The sequence below is a fragment of the Petromyzon marinus genome, chromosome 46, assembly GCF_048934315.1.
Source record: "Petromyzon marinus isolate PM22_M1 ecotype Great Lakes invasive population chromosome 46, UKy_Petmar_22M1.pri1.0, whole genome shotgun sequence".
In the NCBI taxonomy this organism is placed as follows: domain Eukaryota; kingdom Metazoa; phylum Chordata; class Hyperoartia; order Petromyzontiformes; family Petromyzontidae; genus Petromyzon; species Petromyzon marinus.
Window position 1 is genome coordinate 10182743 of NC_133712.1, and position 19564 is coordinate 10202306.

The following is a 19564-nucleotide window of genomic DNA, read 5'->3' on the forward strand; positions in this document are numbered from 1 at the left end:
CATTGTCCTACATTAGGAGCTCAATCAGCCATAGGCGTTTTCACGTCGTTTTTTTGCAAATAAATTCCAAGTTAGCAGGGCACGGTGGCTTGGTTGCTTATATGCGCTTTAATATTTCCATTAGTGCGAGCTGTTGAGCGATATGTAATGAGGCGAAGCCATTTTTCCAAGCTGAAACTGTTTGGACTTAAGCACAAATGTTGGGTCACGACAATCATAGGGTGCATTTTAGTAACATATCTCCTCTACGACTGGCTTGCTTTATGTACCCGATGCTGACAGCCAGCCACCCCCATCTTACACTAGTTTACCATTCTGAGTCAAGATATGTGTATTTTGTAAATACCAACACTGCTTTTGATATTTGTGTAGAGAAGATAAAATTTGAACTCACTGAAGTTTGCCTTAGGGGCCGTCCATAAATTACGTCACGCGATTTTTGACGATTTTGACCCCCCCCCCCCCTTCGTCACACGACGTCACAAATGGTCAAGAACCCCCTCAAATATGACGTCACAAAGCTCTGCCCCCCCCCAAAAAATGTTTCAAATCGCTTTCAACTATTGTCATTGTAGTGCGTATTTAATGTGGCGCTGCATTCTGATGTAGTCGGAGAAAACATTTATTAAAAAGTCTATTCATTTAAATAGAACGTGCTGTCGATATTTAAAGTTGCGCATTTTGATGTGACGTCACATTTCTCAACCCCCCGCCCCCCTCGTCACACATCGTCACAAATGTCTGACCCCCCCCCCACACCTAGGTGCGTGACGTCATTTATGGACGGCCCCTTAATTACGTTCCTTTTTTTAATTGTCGTGCTTTTGCCTCAAATTTGACCGCCATTTTCCCGTGCGTGTCTCGTCGTGAGGTCAAACAATCCACTCGGATTCCTCGCAGCGCAGCGCAAACCGTCGTGTTTGAGAGCACGCCAATGGAAGCGGATACCACGGAGTTACCGATGAGATCCCGTCCAGTGACCTGGTCCACACAGAAGGGGCAGAACCTTCCCACCTGCTCTGCAAACTGAAATTCCATTCATTCCATTATGAACTCGTGTTCACTGCCATCGGCTCTATTCTTTTTACATGCAAATTTCCCCACGTTCGTTCTTCATTACAAATGAGATTCGCCACCTCAATTGGCTCTCGTTTTGGTTCGTTCAACACGCAAAGGCAAAGGTCCCCCACGTAGCCTTTAAGAGACTGTCGGGTCAAGTGCTGCTAGCGAGCACCTATGAAAGGGCGGAACGGTACCACGAGGGGGTGGGTGGCCAGCATCACGCCGGGCCGCCTTTGTCTCCCCAGTGGCGACGCTTTCACACCGCACCCAGGTACCAATTTCAGGCGGACAGGCATTATTTAATTGTTCAGCCATTACGAGAAGTGATGAAGACGAATACCGTAAGACTCACTTTTGCAAATTCCATTGTGGGAACAAGCGTTGTGCAAACGTCTGCGACCTAAGATCAGAGTCGGTGTAGATGTGTCCGTAAGCATCGTCCAACCATCTAAGCAACGTTCAACAAATGTATCACTGAGCCAGACTACAACCTAAGTCCACCAAAATCTAGGTCGCAGCATTGTTGACAGGCAATTAGCTACATAGCTTGCCTCTGAGCCACCAATTACAGAGATCCCCCCATAGAGCCTTAACAGACTGTTGGGGCAAGTGCTGTTAGTGGGTAGCACCTACGAAGGTGGGTAGCCAGCATCAAGTCCGGCCGCCTTTGTCTCCCCAGTGGCGATTTGTACACACCACACCAGGTACTCATTTGAGGCTGAGTCGATCTAGGGGAGGCCCACGAACGGTTATAGATAATCATTACTGGTGTTGGCCATGAGCGGGAATCGAACTCGGGTCGCCGGGTTTTTAATGCAGCGCACTAATCGCTACAGTACAGATTCCCACCACACACACACACAAAGCACAGGTGCTCGGAGTTATACGCACAGATATAACCAATCTGCAGTAAAATTGACAATTTAGAAAATGACAAATAATTGTCCAGATTGCCCGCGATCTTTCAATCAATTTCAATATAAACAGATGGCTAAAATGTCACCAGTAAGGCACAATTGAGGGCTCCCCATGATTAATCATATTGTGTGATTTGTATTATGTATTGATTGACATTTAAGCAGCAGTTATCATGATTATTATTAAGCTTTATCCGTGGGTTTTTTCTTCTCCTTCTTGTGTGAAGGCCACCTCACGTCACTATTCCTTTCTCGCCGCGTGCAGCATCACTCAAGAGCCCCTTGCTCGACACTTCATTCACAGGCGGGGCAGGCAGGACAAGTGGGTAAGATGGAGCAAGCGATCGGCACAGGGAGAAGTCGTTTCAATCTTCTGCTGTGGTGCTAAATTATCGCACATCAGAGGGCAAGCGGGTGGAGGGGGGAGGGAGCATGGGACAAAGAGGAAAAAAAGGTGTCTTGAAATATATTAAATAAGGAAACTACGGGAACAATTGTGAGGTAGGCGAGCGAGAGTAATCATATACAACTGCGGTGCAATGTTAACATATCGAACCGTCGCGAATACACCAAATTCAACCCCCTCACACTCGGATGTACTGTACAGGAGGTGCGCGCGATGTAACTAATTCACATTTTGGACCTTTTTTTGTTTTGTTACTACGATACCTCCTCGGTCTCCAGGGCGCGCGAGGTATTCGGATATCCGACTGTGACTCTCCAACGCGACCTGGTTGGAGAAATGAGGCGCGGAAAGAGGAACGGTGACAGCAAACAACGATCTCAGATTCACCGACATTGGCGATGAACTGCAGGAAATGATCGAAGGACATCACGAAGAAAGCTGCAGAGGAGGGCTGAAGATGAATACCGTGAGAAAAAAATCAGAGTCACTGCCGAGAGGAAAAAAAATAAAATAATTGTTGAGGAGGGAAACAATTGGGAAACGCAACGGGGGTGTGGGCAAACTGAATGTTGTAGGTTTTGTAGCTAATACCGCGATTCAGAATGGATATTTGGTGAGGCCACGGAGTGGTATATTTTTTTTGCCACGAGAACATCTGCTGGATTTTTTTTCTCTCAGTGAGAATTGTTCTTCGGACTTACCCGCGGTGAGCTAAAGCAATCACCAACTGGAGCGTTAAACACGCGCGCACGTGACACTTGATTGACGTAGGTCAGTTGTTGAGCGCTGTCACGACGCAAACTTTGGTCCGATCACTACGGGCCTGACCCAAATATCTGTTACGAATCAGAGTATGTGCAAGCCAGACTCGGATAAAATGTTTATTTTAAAAAATATAAAGAAGCAAGAGAGAGCAGGATTGAGTGCTTTTTAAACAAACGGTATACTTGATCATGAAAAACAACATGCCAATGTAATCATAAGTGTTCAATCAGTGAATGTATTACCTGATATGACGGAGGATTGGAAGCGTGGACACTGACAAAGTGAATTTAACAAAAGCTGAAAGGTGCACAACGAGATGCTGGCTGTAAGTAACACTGAGACGGGGCAAGAGGAAAACTCGCAGAGCCGAGGAACAAACACCAAATAAGGGATATCATTTTTAATATCAAGGAAAGTAAGCCGACTCGAGCAGCTGGGACGAGGTTGGAGACAGAGTGGTGGGCCATAGGATGAAAGATGCCCAAGAGGACGACCACCGCGGAGATTTCAGTGATGAGATCAGCTCACGCACAGGCGCGCGAGAATGATTGTGGCCGTAACGATGATGACGAAAGTAACCAATGAAAGTAAGGCGTCAACTGCAAAAACACAGCAGAGTTTTGGTTAGTGACTTACTCTGGTCTTCGCACGTGATAGGCTCACAGGGGATACCATCAGCTTTACACTATTCAAGACTGGAATTTGAAGACTTCTTCACACTTCTAGTTAATCACCTGATGAGGCTGTTTTTTTTGTAATCACCAGCGAAACGTCGTACTCGAATTGTAAAGGTTGTGGGTTTACTCTCCAACACACCGGTGTGCTGAAGTAGTAACTAATCATAAAGTATTAAAAGCTTTCGTGACTGCATAAAATTACTCATTGGTTTTTTTCGGTAAAGTCACGTACGTAGAAATACAATAAAATTATATTAAAACAAAAACAATCACGACGTTTCGATCACAACGCAAGCGATCTTCATCAGTCGAGAATTCTCGTCTCTCATCTTTTTGTTGTATTTACCTCCGTGATTTGTTCTTGACACCTGATGAAGATCGCTTGCGTTGTGATCGAAACGTCGTGATTGTTTTTTTTTGTTTTAATATAATTTTATTGTATTTCTACGTACGTGACTTTACCGAAAAAACCAATGAGTGAGTAGTAACTAATCGGCACGTTTTGTTTAGGTGACAAACCTCACTAATTGGCTGTGCCGAGTGGCGGCGGCGGCTTTAACGACATTTATATTTACGCGATCTAACCAGCATCCCCCCCCCCCCAAAAAAAAAAGCAAATTATTATGCACTAACTGAATGTGGAGCCCAGGCCCCGTTAGATATAGAACAACATACGCATGGCTTGTCACGAATCCTACTTGCTGTACTACTCCATCCGGGCACCTTGCTGCCCTGCAAGTCGGAGGTCTCTTCTTTAAAATGAGCTCTCAGACACAGAGACAGACGATCATGGCAGGGAAGCAGGCAGGCGGGCAGGCGGGCGTGCAAGAGACGTGTCTATTTCAAAATAGAGAGGGCTAAAAGAATGATATCGAGAGAGAGAGGCGATGCATGTAAGGCGAAGGTGCACATCGAGGTCTGATCTCCCCCGTCTCTCCCCGCCCCCCACCAACCACACCGAGGACCACCCACCCTGGCTCGCTCGCCGCCCCGCGCTGCCAGCCATCCTTCATGCCCGGAAAGTGTCCGCGCTCTTGACAGGTTCCATCAACGGGGCCCCCCCGATAGCGGCCATCCATCTGGGGTTGTCTCCTCCGTGGGACGCGGGAGGGAGGGCCGGGATTCATCCATCGTGGCGGCTTCGGGACAACGCGTTCCCCGGGTACGCGCGGTGGGGGGGGGGGGGGGTAGGAGGGTTCTGTCGCGGCCGCGTTCGGCACGAGCGGTGGGTGGGTGGGTGGCACTGCAAAGCGGCTTTTGATCACTCTACGTGGCACTAACAAACGCGGCCAGCATGCGCAAGACAAAGATCCCCCATCCCACCCCCGTGTGGCCTTTGACGGAGTGTCGGGCAAAGCGCCGTTATCGCGAGTGGCGCCCATGAAGGTAGTCGCGGCTCACCGAGGGGGAGTTTGGGTGGGCCAGCATCGCGCCCGGCCGCCTTTGTCTCCCCCCCAGTGGCGACTTTTGTTTTTTTACACACCGCGCCGGGTGCTAATTTGAAGCCGAGTCGACCTAGGGGAGATGCCCGGCGCCGGCTCAAATATTCGCGGCTGTTATTGGTCGCGAGCGGTAATCGAAGTCGGCTCGCCGTTGTGCGTTTAGTTTATTGTCCGTTCCCCGCACCTCCAATTAGCACGGTTAGCTACGTACGGTGCAAAAGAAGTTCAGCATACAACGGACACATAACATAACCGCTGCACTACCGCGCGCGCGCGCACACACACACACAGTTACTTGCAACGGGCATGGCCACAATTGCATTGGGGTATTGCACCTTGGTGCCCTCGGAGCGGCTGGCACATTGGGCGCCCGAATCAGAAATTACGTTCGGGCACCCCTTCCATTTTATTTAAAAAAAAAAGCCTCGTGGGATGTCAGAAGAGATTTCTAATGATCACTGTTACGTTGTTTTTATAGCATTATTTTAGTGATTTCTAAAAAAAGGTTTAGTTTAGCCATGTTTGTATGTTGCAGTTTAGAGTCATATTTAGCATTTTAATCTAGATTGTATTGTGATTGTTATTGTGATCTCACATCAAACTGGGATTTTTGCACATTTTTTTGTACGCAGCATAAACATATGGTGCTTTTTCTGGAAGTTTTTTTTTTTTATAGAGGATGTTTAAATTTGCGTGCAGTAGATTTTAAATGTATCTTGCAATTGTATTGTTTGTTGCGATTGCACCCGAATCAAGAGCCGAATGGGTCATAGGGTAATACCAAATAGATAAAAGAAACTGAATACAGGTAGTCCCCGAGTTACGATGGTCCGACTTACGATTTTTCGATCTTACTATGGCGATAGCGATATGACAAAATTGTAAAATATTTTTAATTTCGCGCGGCAGGCAAACGCAGCAACGTACGAGGTACGATACTTACGTTGGGATGCTGCCGAGATGTACGCATCTCACGCCTTTCTATTAAATAGCAGTTCATATAGGTCGACTAAGAATTTACCTTGTTTTTTAACTTTACATTTTACTGTGCATTACAGTATTGTAAGTAATAAATACATACAGTATATAGTTTATACAGTACGGTACTGTAAATTGCTCTGTTTTACTAAATTATCACCATTCTTTAAGACTCCTGGGTAGGCTAGGCCGTCTTCGACTTACGATATTTTTTTTGACTTACGATGAGGTCGTCGTAACGCATCTCCATCGTACGTAGAGGACTACCTGTATAGACAAGAGATGGAGGCGTAATGAGATGAGAGAAACGTGTGCAAAGCCACAAATGTGGCGAGGTGACAGAAGAGAGTTGCATACCAAATCGAGATGAGAGAAATCAATTGCTATGTTTCATTCACGTGTCGTGAGGCGTTGAATTTGCATTTGACCTCATATTTGATGCAATTCTTTTTTCGCGTCCAATAAATCTGGGAAACGCTGAGCCGTTTGGGACCCTAAACGCCTTTTGATTGTGTTTCTTCCGACTAGCACAGGCACTGCCCCAATGCCCTGCAGCGCTCACAACGTGGTCAAGAACAGACACACTGTGGACCGGTCAATTGTGCGCACACCGATGCAAGAAGAGATCCCTCCCTCTATTGAAAGGGGATACTGCGTTGTTGTACTCACTCTTCCAGGTCAGCAGGTGGGGTTATCCAGACTTAATGCACCCTGTTATCCATACTTTCTGAATTGTACCTCCCTGCTGGTCCATCCCCTGTTGGTTGAGGGTCTCCCCGTGACACGCAGGTCGTGTGAGGTCATTTGAACATACTTGGCCAGTCTGGGTATGGTGTGAGCAGGCAGCGTAGATGCGGGAGCACAGAAGTACAGTACAGCAACACAATTTTTTTTGTATGTCCTATGCTGCCCACAATGGAGCACAGATGCAGCCTATTTGCAAGCAAGGCAGTCATCCATCCGTGAACTATTCTTGTTCACGTTTCCTTGGCTTCAGATGACGTATCAAATTGGGGGCCGCATTCCTCCGCCGGTTGTGCTGTCGCAAGTTCAGAGTCGTGCTTGATTCCACTGCAAACGATGCGCTTTGACACTAACTGCAGCGTGTATATATATACTATTCTCACCGCCGGGTAGGGAGATGTTACAGCGCAGCTATTAAGAGGACTCCGTATGCTTCATGGGCCGGGTTCATGAATTAGCATTGCACCGATCTGCCTTTCGGCAATGGTTCGCATTATGTTCATGCTACGTATTGTTTATATTACATATACACTTGCCCCAGGGCCAATAGCAATGGCACGCTATATATATATACACACGCATATATATATTTTTTCATCAACGTACAATGTAGGGAGCACTTGAGGCTAACATCAATCCGTTTCAACAAGAATCACACCGATCAAATCCGTAAACGATGATGAAACCCCTTCATGGGAATCAGAAGATGTGTTTTATACTGCAGGAGGAATTCGATGAGCTATGAGGAACTTGTTCTCACAGATGTCCCGAGGAGAACAATGGTGCAGGCTGCAAAACCAGAGGTATGTTTCAAAACACAGCAACAGCAAAACACAGAAACGTGTCAAAAAGCAGCCAGCCTTTTTGTGCATTATGCAAAAACCATCAGCGCTTCCTGCAGAACTGCTATGTGGTGCTCTTTGTCTTCGGGCAACATCAAAGCAAATTTGAGCAAAACGTGACCGACTAACAGCAGCAGTGATGCGGTGGTGCAGTGGACCGGTTTCATTGGTGATGAGACTCTGTTGAGGAGTCCGAAGAAGGCCTAAACCTCTTGTTGAGACATCTGGCCAGTGTGGACATTTAAGTTGATATGTCCTGTATAGGGGTTGCAGGGCTGCACATTTCGAACCAGAGTACCTTCCTGATCTCGTCAAGGAGCATACATCATCATCATCATCATCACGTGATCTCCGGTCATCCTCGCAGCAGCAGCAGCAGCGGCGGCGGCTTTTTGACTGCTCATCGAACAAAGACGGTCACCGCATCGCGCACTTTCAGATGCGCTCCTGCGCCCGTCTGGAACGCTCTTCCTTCCGATATCAGGAAGCCACGGGAGCTATGCACTTCTAAATAATCTAGATAAAAAAAATACACGTCTTTAGAACTGCTTTTTAGGTTTAGTTTGTTGGCCTTTCTCCGCACCTCCGATGAGCAAGGTTGGCTACGTTCAGTGTGAAAGAAGTTCAACATTCATGCATTTAACGTTTAAGCTTCTGTGCCTCCAGTGTGTTGCATTGTGTCTCTGAATAACACGAAATGCAAGCCCATGAATAGCAGCCGACAAAGGAGAGAAAATGTAGCTTGGTGCATTTTAAATGGAACAACGGGCATGCAAATGCTTACGCAATTCATTTGTTCGGAGTCTGATGAATGGGCCATGAAAATTGTGAGAAATGTCGATGTTTTGGTGTTTATTGAAACCATGTCCATGCTCCACTGCACTTCCATCTTATCTGCTCAGTCAGCGCTGCGCTTACAATATCCTAATCCTGAAAGATGTTTACGGTGCTCAATAAAATCCCATTGGCAGTCAATAATTGCTAATGGCATTTGCAATACATCGCTGTCATTTTAGGGTTATCATGGGAAGTTTAATACAAAAGAATCAGCGTTTGGATATAGATTTTTTTTTATCAAGACACGATTTCTTTCCACGAGCCGATGTTCCGTGGGGAATTCAACGTTCATCTGCGTTGACAATATTTCTATCAATGGGGCCGACTGAATATGTTCAAATCGGCTTGGAATAACATTGTGTGTGGCTTTTAAAATAGCAAGCAAAATAAATCTAAAGTACGGGGTGCTTAAAAAAATGTTTAAACGTGTAGGGGGGGCTATCGTTTTTAATGGAAAAATAACGAATAATACACTGTAACATGATAACAAATGTATGTTAATAGCTTCAAAAAGTGAAAGAGTCTCCACGTGTTCACCATCGTTGTCAACACGTGGCCTGGAATGTTCTCCAGGTGGTCTCCAGAGCCCGGAGGCAGCAGCATATGTCACGTGGTATTGTTGCAAATTCTCCGAAGTGTTAACATCGTTTTGAAGCATCCTGTATATTTACCAGATATGATATGTACACTTATACTTCAACGGCTTGGCGGTTGGGTTGATGGATCACATATAGAGCGTGTGAAACACCCGGCTCCAGGGAAACATGGCTTCGTGAAGTGACTGGGTTCGAATCCAGGCAGCCGCCTGTGATTAACCTGGCCTCTCAGGTGTCGTGAGTTAATAATGGTCTCAGCCGGGTCACAAAATTACGATGCAAAAGAGAACACCGTCTACATTTGATTCTGAACTTAAGTTGTGGATCATTTCCAGCCAAATGAATAAAAAATGTCGGATTAACCGTCGTTTGATGAACATTACTCCCGGCGGCCGAGTGGTGGAGAAAGTCCTACCATGTGGACAAGAGGTCACTTTGATGGTGTCTTAGGATCAGCTCTGTGATGTCCACCTCCGTGGGCCATTCCACAGCATGAAGGGTTGTACTGTGCCCTGTGAGAGATGCAACTTAATTCTTTCGTCACGTTACGTGACGCCAATAATACAATTAGTGTTAAATGTGGGAATCAGACACGTTTCAAAACGAAACAGAGTGCAGTGTAGGAAGTAGGTTACTCAGACAACTGACTAGAATTTTGTGTTTTACCCTTCACATGTTGCCACCCTTCCCCCCCAACATGAAAAAAAACAATCAAGATAAATTGGTGGAACATCCACATTGAGACCTCCAATAGAAGGCCTCTTGAGACTCGATGTGGCCTTTCATGGTCAAGGACAACTTATTTCTACAGTTGGTCAAGTCCATACTTGTACGTACGCATGTTGAACTTCCTTCACACCGTACGTAGCCGGCCGTGCTAATCGGAGGTGCGGGAGTAGGAAACAAACGAAAGACAAAAAGCAGTTCTAAAGAAGTGAGCTTTAGCTCTTGATGTAAAAAGCTTCAGTGGCTTCCTAAAAACTTGACAACGTTGGTCATTGTGGCTGGCCATCCAAACACTACCAAGGTTCAGGATCACATGAGATCGGGCACATTCTGTTTGATTGGGATTAGTGTAGTTATTATTTATGCTTATTTTTTTATAGTTCCTGCTGAAATCAAACATCATAAAACACATTTATACATTCGTTCACTTGAAGATGTTTTCTGAACCTACACCAAGATATACACTGTTACTGTGTATGGGTTCAAGAGTCTTCTGTATCTTTAGTGCATTCAATATATTTTAGGCCAAAAGAGAGCAAAAAGGACATTTCCTCGGTAATGTTATTGGATTAAGGGAGTGTGTCAAATTATCTGAGACAGAATTAACTCTCATTAAAATCATTTATTTCACCATTAAATCTCATAATGGCTACAGTTATTGTGGCAATGAACTGAATTGATGACTGCTCAAAGAATAAATGATTGCAATTTAAAAAAGAGGCCAAACTACTTCGCTGGCGCACATGCTTTAAATTATCACTATTGAGCGAATCAATAATGTACACGCATAATTCATTCATGTGGGGTGATGGCTATACTGCAATGCAAAATCACACCTACTTTGTATTTCCTTAAACATCAAAGCACATGCAAAATCCAAAGTACTGTGAAATGGAATGCTTGAGTCTCGCGTGCATCGGATAAGTACATTGTTATTCTATCCGCAGTAGAGATAGATGAGGCCATAATAGATTTATTTCAGGTTAATTACCGGCTGGCATGCTCTGGCATAATTATTGCGTGGATGATTATGCCGTGGATAAGCTGTTTCTCACAGGATAACTGACAGCATTAATAAATAATGTGCAGAAATAACTGCAGAGTGTGGTAACATTTGGGTGTTTGAATTAATGATGCATTCTTTTTTTAATTATTATCGCTCGCAAATGTCTACGCGACAGACATCCAACCGCCAAACTTCAGAAAGGCGCACGTGGTGGCTGCCGTTGTTTTTCGCCGGAGGCAAAAAGGAAGTCGGCGCAAAGTCGGATACCGATTCGCTAAAAACGCGCAGATGTGGACATCTGGCTAGAGTTCTAAAACTTCTGCACGTTCGCTGCGTTGCGTATTAATGGCCTCGGTGTTATCTCCTTTCGCAATAGCCAAGAAGACCCCCTCCCCCGCCGCCGCCCGCCCCGCTGGGATCCGGCCATCTGCTAAAAAAAAAAAACATTTCTTCATTAACCGGGGCCAAGTTGGTTGAACATGCAATTATGCCACGTCAGTGAAAGAAACACATAAATAAAAGCTGCCCTTTCCGCAGATTTTCTTTTAAAAAAATTTGATGCAGCGTATGTTCCTCCGTTTGAGTATTTCACATTCGTATAAGTTGAGCCAAACGTCCATTGAACAGAGCTCCGCGATCTAAATGTTTTATATTTGCTGTCAAGTGACAGCGGTCTGGCTCCAGTTCTCGGCTCAACAATCCAGACATTTGTTGAGTTCAAATGCTGGTTGTTGATAGACTGAGCCAATCATACCCTCCGTCGGTGATTAAAATGAGTACTACCTTGTGGGAAGGCAAAAGGCGTCATCTGGTCGAGCGTCATCTGGTCGAGCACCAATTGGGTCGACGCTCAAAAGAAAGCCATCCCTTGGTGTGGACCAATCAGTTTCAAGGACAATGCATATATTATCATAGCATGTTTTTTGTTTGCATTTTGACTGCAGGTATTGTGGTTAATGCAGACATGAATCCTCGTAAAAAGGTTTCAGTTTTGTTACCAGAAAAAAGGGGAAAAATCCTATTATTAAGCGCAATTTTTTCATACAATGACACAGTAATTCATCCTCCATTATCATTCATGAATGTGACTGATCTGGAGGCTAATATTGAAAGCCTATAGAAACGCAGAGTAAAAAAAATACTATTTGTATTGTATAACTATTCAATCTTAATATTCTTGGGTCTTTTGGGAAAACCACGTAGATAGGTTCAAAGAAAATAATAAAACATAACAAAAAACTACGACGTTTCGATCGCAACGCAAGCGGTCTTCTTTCAGGAATAGGGGGGTTAGCTTCCAAGGGAAACTATTTATAAGGGTTTGAAATGGGCGTAGCCCAAATGTCAGCAGCCAATGATAATGTAAGTGGTGGGCAACGAGCGCGGCGGTGGTTCGTTTTCCACCAATCAGAGGGCTGCCAGGTGAACATGAGCATGTTCAAGAGAGAATAGCATGTTAATGGGAGATTAGCATGTTAATGGAAGATCGCAGAGCCTCAACCAAGGGGTCGGCGGGCGAAGTGACTGTGAAAGCGCAAGTTTGAGATGGGTGTAAAACACAACTAACATCGGAAGGTGGTAGGATGGGAACATCATAGACAATTATGACTTTAACTGGTTGATAACGTCCTTCCAATGATTTCTCAGTTTGTACCCATCTGAGCAATCAGTTTGTACCCATTATCAATTCCTGCAGTCACGAAAGCTTTCAGTCAAGATGTATTCAATCTTGACTGTGTAATCAAGATTACACTCAAAATGTTAAACAAAAATAATAATGTTTCAGCCGTGTATTAGCTTGCACATATATGTTTTATACTTAATTTGCATTGCTTATTAGCGCTTTCCAACTAAGCAAGAGAGTGTTTATTCATTTGCTCTGTCCATCAATCTGTCCGTCTGTAACGGAGGAGGGTTGTGGAGGGCGGGGAATAATTTTGATTGTGTTGATATTGGGGACTGCCCAATAACACGCAAAAAAAACGGACAAATATGTCCAGAGGATTGCCCAAATCTGTGATACACAAAGCAGGGCTGGCACAAAGCACGCCTTGGCACCCTGGCTCTGCTGGTCTGCCCCAGGTCCTCCTGGGCAGAGCCACGTGGTCTTATGTCGGACTAGGGACGGACTGCTTCATTCATCAGAATCTGATTGTATGTGTGTGTGTGTATGTTGAGCTTCGTTCGCACCGTACGGAGCCAACCGGTGATGATCGTAGGTGCAGGGGGAAGGATAACACAAATGCATCGGCTCCCTATAAATCATATCCGTGAACATGTGACAATCTCGTCTGGCTGTCGGGGTTTCGTGACGATAATTTCGGCACAAGCTAGATACGTACGGATTGATGTAATGGTCACGAGGGCCTACGTTGAAAGTTAAATTGTCGTCAGTAGGTACACATTAGTGGGAAAATAAATTCATCGCAAAATTCCAGCTGATAGTTACAAACAGAAAAAAATATTACAGCTAACCCAAATCTGAACCTCAACCAAGCTCAATAACTCATTGCCAGCCTTAATGTGCAGTTCCGGAAGAAAGCCATAAGGTTAAAGAAATCCACAATCAATAGATGACTTGCATATCCCTGTAATTATTCAAGAACTGTCCGAGTTAATCGAGGTTAATAGTCTAATTACTGTACGTGGCAAACGTAATTAAAAATTGCACGGACACATTTCTCGACAAATATTTATCTGTATTACTGATAGACCACAAAATGAATGTAGAATATTTTATGAAATTAAAGATGTACGCTTAATAGCAAGAGACAGTACATACATAAAAAATAAGCAAACTTATTATGTTTTGCACAAACTGATGGGTTTTTTTTTCGTTCAGATATTAACTGAATTGTTTTTATAAATAAAATACATGTATTTCTTACACTTTATGTATATGAAATCATGTTTTTATTATTATAACAACAGGTACTTTTTATGTCTTAACCATTATATTTATTTATTCTAGTTGTATACAGCTTTTCTTGCACATGCCATGTTATTCTTGCATATGGCAAATATATACGTCAATGTTGAAGTCTTCAGAAGAAAGTCCGTGTATATTCTTAGTTTTTTCGGTAAAGTCACGTTGTTTCTCTTCAACGTGACTTTACCGAAAAAACTAAGAATATGAATTACTGCAGTCACGAAAGCTTTAAATCAAAAGTCCGTGTAGTTTTTATATTTCTCCGTCGAAGGAGTGCAGGCTATAGTGGTTTACTTGATGGTTATTCGTACAAAAAAATGACTACTTATAACATCTCCCTATACAAAAAAAAAACAAATCCAAAAGTCTAAAGGCTATACCAAAGCACCAATTATCCTGCAACATACTTCAGTCGTAGGCAAAGTAGATGAGAATTTGGCGAGTGATTGTGCAACTTCCTTGCGATGAACTTCCTGAAATTGTACAATTCGTGTGAAGAGTAACAGATTGTCTGGCAGATGTGTGTCACACAGGCCTCCTGTGACACCGAGTGGTACATGAACTCTGGGGAGAAAGCAGCAACTCTTAACATTCCATATACAGGAATTGATTTTGTGGCGAGGAAGCACACAGTTCCAGACAGAAGACAATATTGCAGTTAAATTACGGTGGTATTAAGGTCAGGGTTAGATTCAATTAAGCTCAACAAATACTTTGTCAGTAGCAGCAGCAGCTTAATTATTTAACTATAAGAGAGCCTGCAAACACTGCAAGGCCATTTTTCCAAGGGTGGCTAGGAGAAGATTCAACATGCATAACACAGGATAATATAATGTATAGCTCTTTATAAATCCACTGCTGGATGAAGGCCTCCCCATGCCATGTCAGTTATGTGGGTTGTTTGGTACCACACCTTTAGACTATTTCGATTACTTTGCTGCTATAAATGTCCAAATGATCAGCCACTTTGTTGAACTGTAATTTGTGGCCAGGTCGCTTTTGGAAAGAAAGTTAATACCTCGGTGGGCTTTGCCTGGTAGGATGGGGATGGTTTAGTTTGATTTGTCTGTGTTTGGGCGATTTGTTTACTTTCATTGTACTTTGCACTCCTATCGTGTTTTGATTTTATTGTTTGTTGTTGTAACGTTCTTACCAGCTCCCAATGGACATCTGTGAAAAAAGAGCTTCATAGCTCATCGGATTTCTCCAGTATAAATAATTATATTGATTCTGATATTTTACGATGCTGGGTAAGTGTTGTCTGTGAATGGGAGGCCGTGAATCAGTGAACATACATCGCGCTTATTTGTTCTTCATTTCTAAACGCAATTTAGACTTCTGTGTGCGTTGCTATATCAATAGCAGGCAACTCTCACGACCAATGTTAACTCAGATATAGCTGTGCTCATAGCCAGGAGCATTAATCACCGCACCACCACTCTCTCATAGCGGTAAGACCAAATGTTTCTGCAAGAACAGCAATCAAGAGAGCCAATAAAACTTCAGGTTCTGGACTAGAATCGTTGTAAAAAAAACAGACGTAAAAATTTAAATGCTTTTGGGTCATGTTTGAAGGTCATAATGTCATGGGAAGCCATTACGAGGGCACTGAACTAGGGCAATAACATTGAATATTACCCATTAAAAATGAATGGCCAACCCTGTAAAATGCTAACAAAAGTCCCTGTAAATAAGGAGGCGCATGACCTGCAACACGGGTCAGTGTGTCTATTGTTTGGAGCGTACAATGCGTCGGAAATGTGAATAAAGAACATTTGAAGCATTAGTCATTGGTCCATTGCAATGAGGAATAGATGTGGTGTATTCACTGGTGGCTATTGAGAAGGCGAGTAGACTTGGGCGAGTTTCTGAACGCGTTTGCGTAAGTATGTTGAACTTCTTTCGCACCGTACGTAGCCAACCGTCCCAATGTTGCCAGCTAACACAGGCGGCTCACACAGCAAACGTCTTCCAACCAGCAATTTGTTCATGCGTATATCGGGTGGAGCACGTGGCAGGCGCGCGGTGGTTCGCTCACCAGCTACGAACCCTTCGACCCGGGTTCAATTGTTGGCCATAGCTAACATCAGTGGCGAGTGATAACGGAGTGGGTCCTGCACTCCCCCCCCCTTTCACCAGCTCACACTGACCAGTATGGTGACGTATGCTCAAACAACCCCTTGTGACCAAACACGGCGGGAGAGAGGCCTTTATACGGGAGTGGATTGATGAAGGGTTGTACGTTCGTATTATACCGCGTGTATAATTATGCACCTTTGACATTACACCCACACACTGTTGGCATTATGCCAATAGACTTAAATGTAGGACTTGTGCCTACCCTGGATTTGTGGTGTTTGGATGAACGTAAGATGTTCCTACACCTCACGCAAATGGGTTGAAAACCTGAGCCGCCCACAGTTTTTTGGCTAACAATGCACTGTTGTATTTGTGCATGGGCCAGATTTGCACAAATCCCTGAAACGCCACGTTTATGCTTGGCAGATTTTCTGAAACGAGTTTGTTTTAAATAACAGAAAGTTGACTTCAGTGGTTTATTAATAGTAAAGACCCAGAAAAAAACATTCTTAGTCGGACTGAAAGAAACATTCGACAGAACAATTCTTAATAAACATGTGCACATTTAAATAGTGCCAAAAACAATGCCAACATTATTCTAGGAACCCTAAGCTTTCATATAGTAAAGGGTAAATGTTCACCTCTGCAAATGGTCGTTGACACCACCGTTGGTTGAAGGGCCTCAACTGGAGCGAACTACACAGAATGCCTCTAAGAGGACATTTGGCCTACACCTCCAAGACTGGTGAGACATCTTGGAAGAGGTGGGAGCACCCGGATTGTTTTTTTTTACCTAACCTCCTCAACAGAGACCTCAACAATAGACCTCGCCACAGGCTCAGGCCCCGACCCCCCCCCACCCCCCCCCCCCTTCTGGGTTCACGCTGCAGAATCTGACCAAGATCCAGAAGAACTGTTTGTTGTGTTTAGTCTGTTGTCCTTCCCCCCCACACCTCCGATTAGCACGGTTGGCCGCGCACGGTGCAAAAGAAGTTCAACATGCATACACACACGCTTGATTTGAGGCTTTCGTGACTGCAGGAATCCATACTCTTTGGTTCTTTCGGTAAGGTCACGTGACTTTACCGAAAGAACCAAAGAGCTAACGCACATGCGTTCAAAAACTCAACCCAAATTTCGATTTAAAGCTTTCGTGACTGCAGGGATTCATATTCTTGGTTCTTTCGGTAAAATCACGTAGAAGGGAAATAATAAAATAACTTAACCCAAGTCTACTCGCCTTGTTATTTTTGCCGCCATTGACTACGCCACATCTATTCCTCATGCACGTGTTCTTTATTCACGTTTCCGAACGAATTGTACGCTCCAACAATAGACAAACTGCCCCGATTCGCAGGTCACGTGCCTCCTTATTTACATGGCTTTTTTGATGGCATTTTACAGGGCTGGCCATTCTTTTTTGAAACAGGTAATATGCAATGATATTGCCCTTTGTTCAGTGCCCTCATGATGGCTCATTATTATCTTCACACATGAAGCAAAATGACAAAAGTGCAACGATTCTAGTCCAGAATCTGGAGTTATATATTTGCTCCCTTGATTGTTGCCCTTCCCCCTGTGCCTCCAATGATCAAGTACGGTGCGAAAGAAGTTAAACGCGCATCCAAGAGCGCTCGCGAACAGGGTGGAATAACGCCGACGTGGAGAACAAACGCCGAAACCGATACCCAAACATCATTGCACCTCCTGGCTTTGACATTCCTCCTCAAAGACCCTGGTGGTGGACCCATCGACCTCATCAGAAAATCATAAGGCTGAGTCGCACACCTCCTTTACGAGTGAAACAATGAAAGACATAAGCCACAGCAGCGTTGACTGTGGCCATGCATGTATGTATGTATGCACGCATGTTGAACTTCTTTCACACCGTACGTAGCGATCCTTCAATGGAGGAATAGCAAGATCACACGAACTCTCTTCTGAAGCCCTCTCGTGCCTAGCATACCTTGACAATGGCATCGAGCTCCTGAACCTCTTGCTTGCCAGACGTAAGAATGGAACTCCCATGCATGCGACCCGCCAATCAAATCAACTAACCGGAGTGTATCCATTCATACCGCTGGGAGGACAGAGTTGGAGGGGGTTATTATAAATGTGCCCATTGTTTTAACTGGCGTGTCGGGAGATGGAATCGCTCACTTCTGCATCGCAAGTCGAGTGTACTAAGGGGCCCTCCATAAATGACGTCAAGCGATTTTGGACGATTTTTGACCCCCCCCCCCTCGTCACACGGCGTCACAAAAAGTCAGACCCCCCCCCTCCAATATTACGTCACAGAGCTCTGCCCCCCCCCCCCCCCCCAAATAAAAATAAAACATGCTTCAAATCGATTTAAACTATTGTTATTGTAGTGCGTATTTAATGTGGAGCTGCACTCCAATGTTGTAGGAGAAACATTTATTAAACAGTCTATTTAATTAAGTGGAACGTGTTGTCTATTTTATTTAATGATGCGCATTTTGATGTGACGTCACATTTCTTACCCCTCACCCCTTCTCGTCACACATCGTCACAAATGTCTGACCCCCACCCCGCCCCCCTAGGTGCGTGACGTCATTTATGGACGGCCCCATAGCCACATGCAATTCAATTCAAGAATATGATTGTGGTGAATGTACCTTCCACTCGCGGCTGAATATGGGTCATGTGAACTCATGGCATTAAACAAATTGAAAAACACAAAATTCTCACACGCGATTCGATGCATTTCGTAGGTTCAACAAACGCTGATGATTTAATGCATCGTTACACACACCTAATATTCGCAATGTATAACACAAATCAGCAAATTTGTTCAAATGTGAGTGCGTCATCGTGTTAGCTACATCAGACGAACACACTGCAACTAATATTATGTAAGTGCCGCGATGGCAACCAGTAATCCTGGGTATGACGCACAATTTGAAGCACGTAACGGAAACATTTAAGTATTATTTCGTTGGAAAAGAAACATCTCTGATAATCTCCTCGTTAATGTCACAGTTACGGTGTTCATACTTTTTTACACTTTACTTTCCATTGATGTGTCAGTGAGAGCGATGAAAGATAAACAATTTTCGAGAACACGATGATCAAATTACACGTGGTACTGGGACATTCTTAGATGAACGAGTGAAATGTTTTTCAAAGTGTTTGGCACCATATGTGCTTGGAAAATAATGGCACGGGCTATTGTGTATTGTGTTTAGCTCTTTATTATATATATGAGTACATCAATTATAGAATGTTTGCATGAATGTAAACATGAAATCCTGCTCTTAAGATTCCATGTAGAACATTCCCAATAATGTACAGGAAAGTGTAAAAGTGCAGCTCTGCAACTACTTGTTCAGTCCACTGCTGCTCAAAGGACCCCCACTCAAGAAATCTCTAAAGAGCCCCTCGCTGGAGGGTATGTTTGGCCTACACTTTCATGCTCGCCAAACATGTCTTGGACCTGCCAATTGACTTTGTTATACTGCTGGGTGGACAGAGGCAGTTGGGATTGAAGACACTTGCCCGTTGTTTACATTCCTATGCTGGGAGATTTAACTGGTG

At 44.2% G+C, this 19564-nt stretch overlaps 1 long non-coding RNA gene across 1 annotated transcript; it reads right to left on the reverse strand.

Moving 5' to 3' along the window:
* Window positions 1-789: 789 nt before the first annotated feature.
* On the reverse strand, window positions 790-4994 carry LOC142930968 (uncharacterized). The gene is made up of 3 exons (XR_012946965.1): window positions 4800-4994; window positions 2649-2709; window positions 790-2363 (listed from the first exon to the last, which is right to left on the reverse strand). It is a non-coding gene; the product is annotated as an uncharacterized LOC142930968 (long non-coding RNA).
* Between the last annotated feature and the right edge of the window lie 14570 nt (window positions 4995-19564).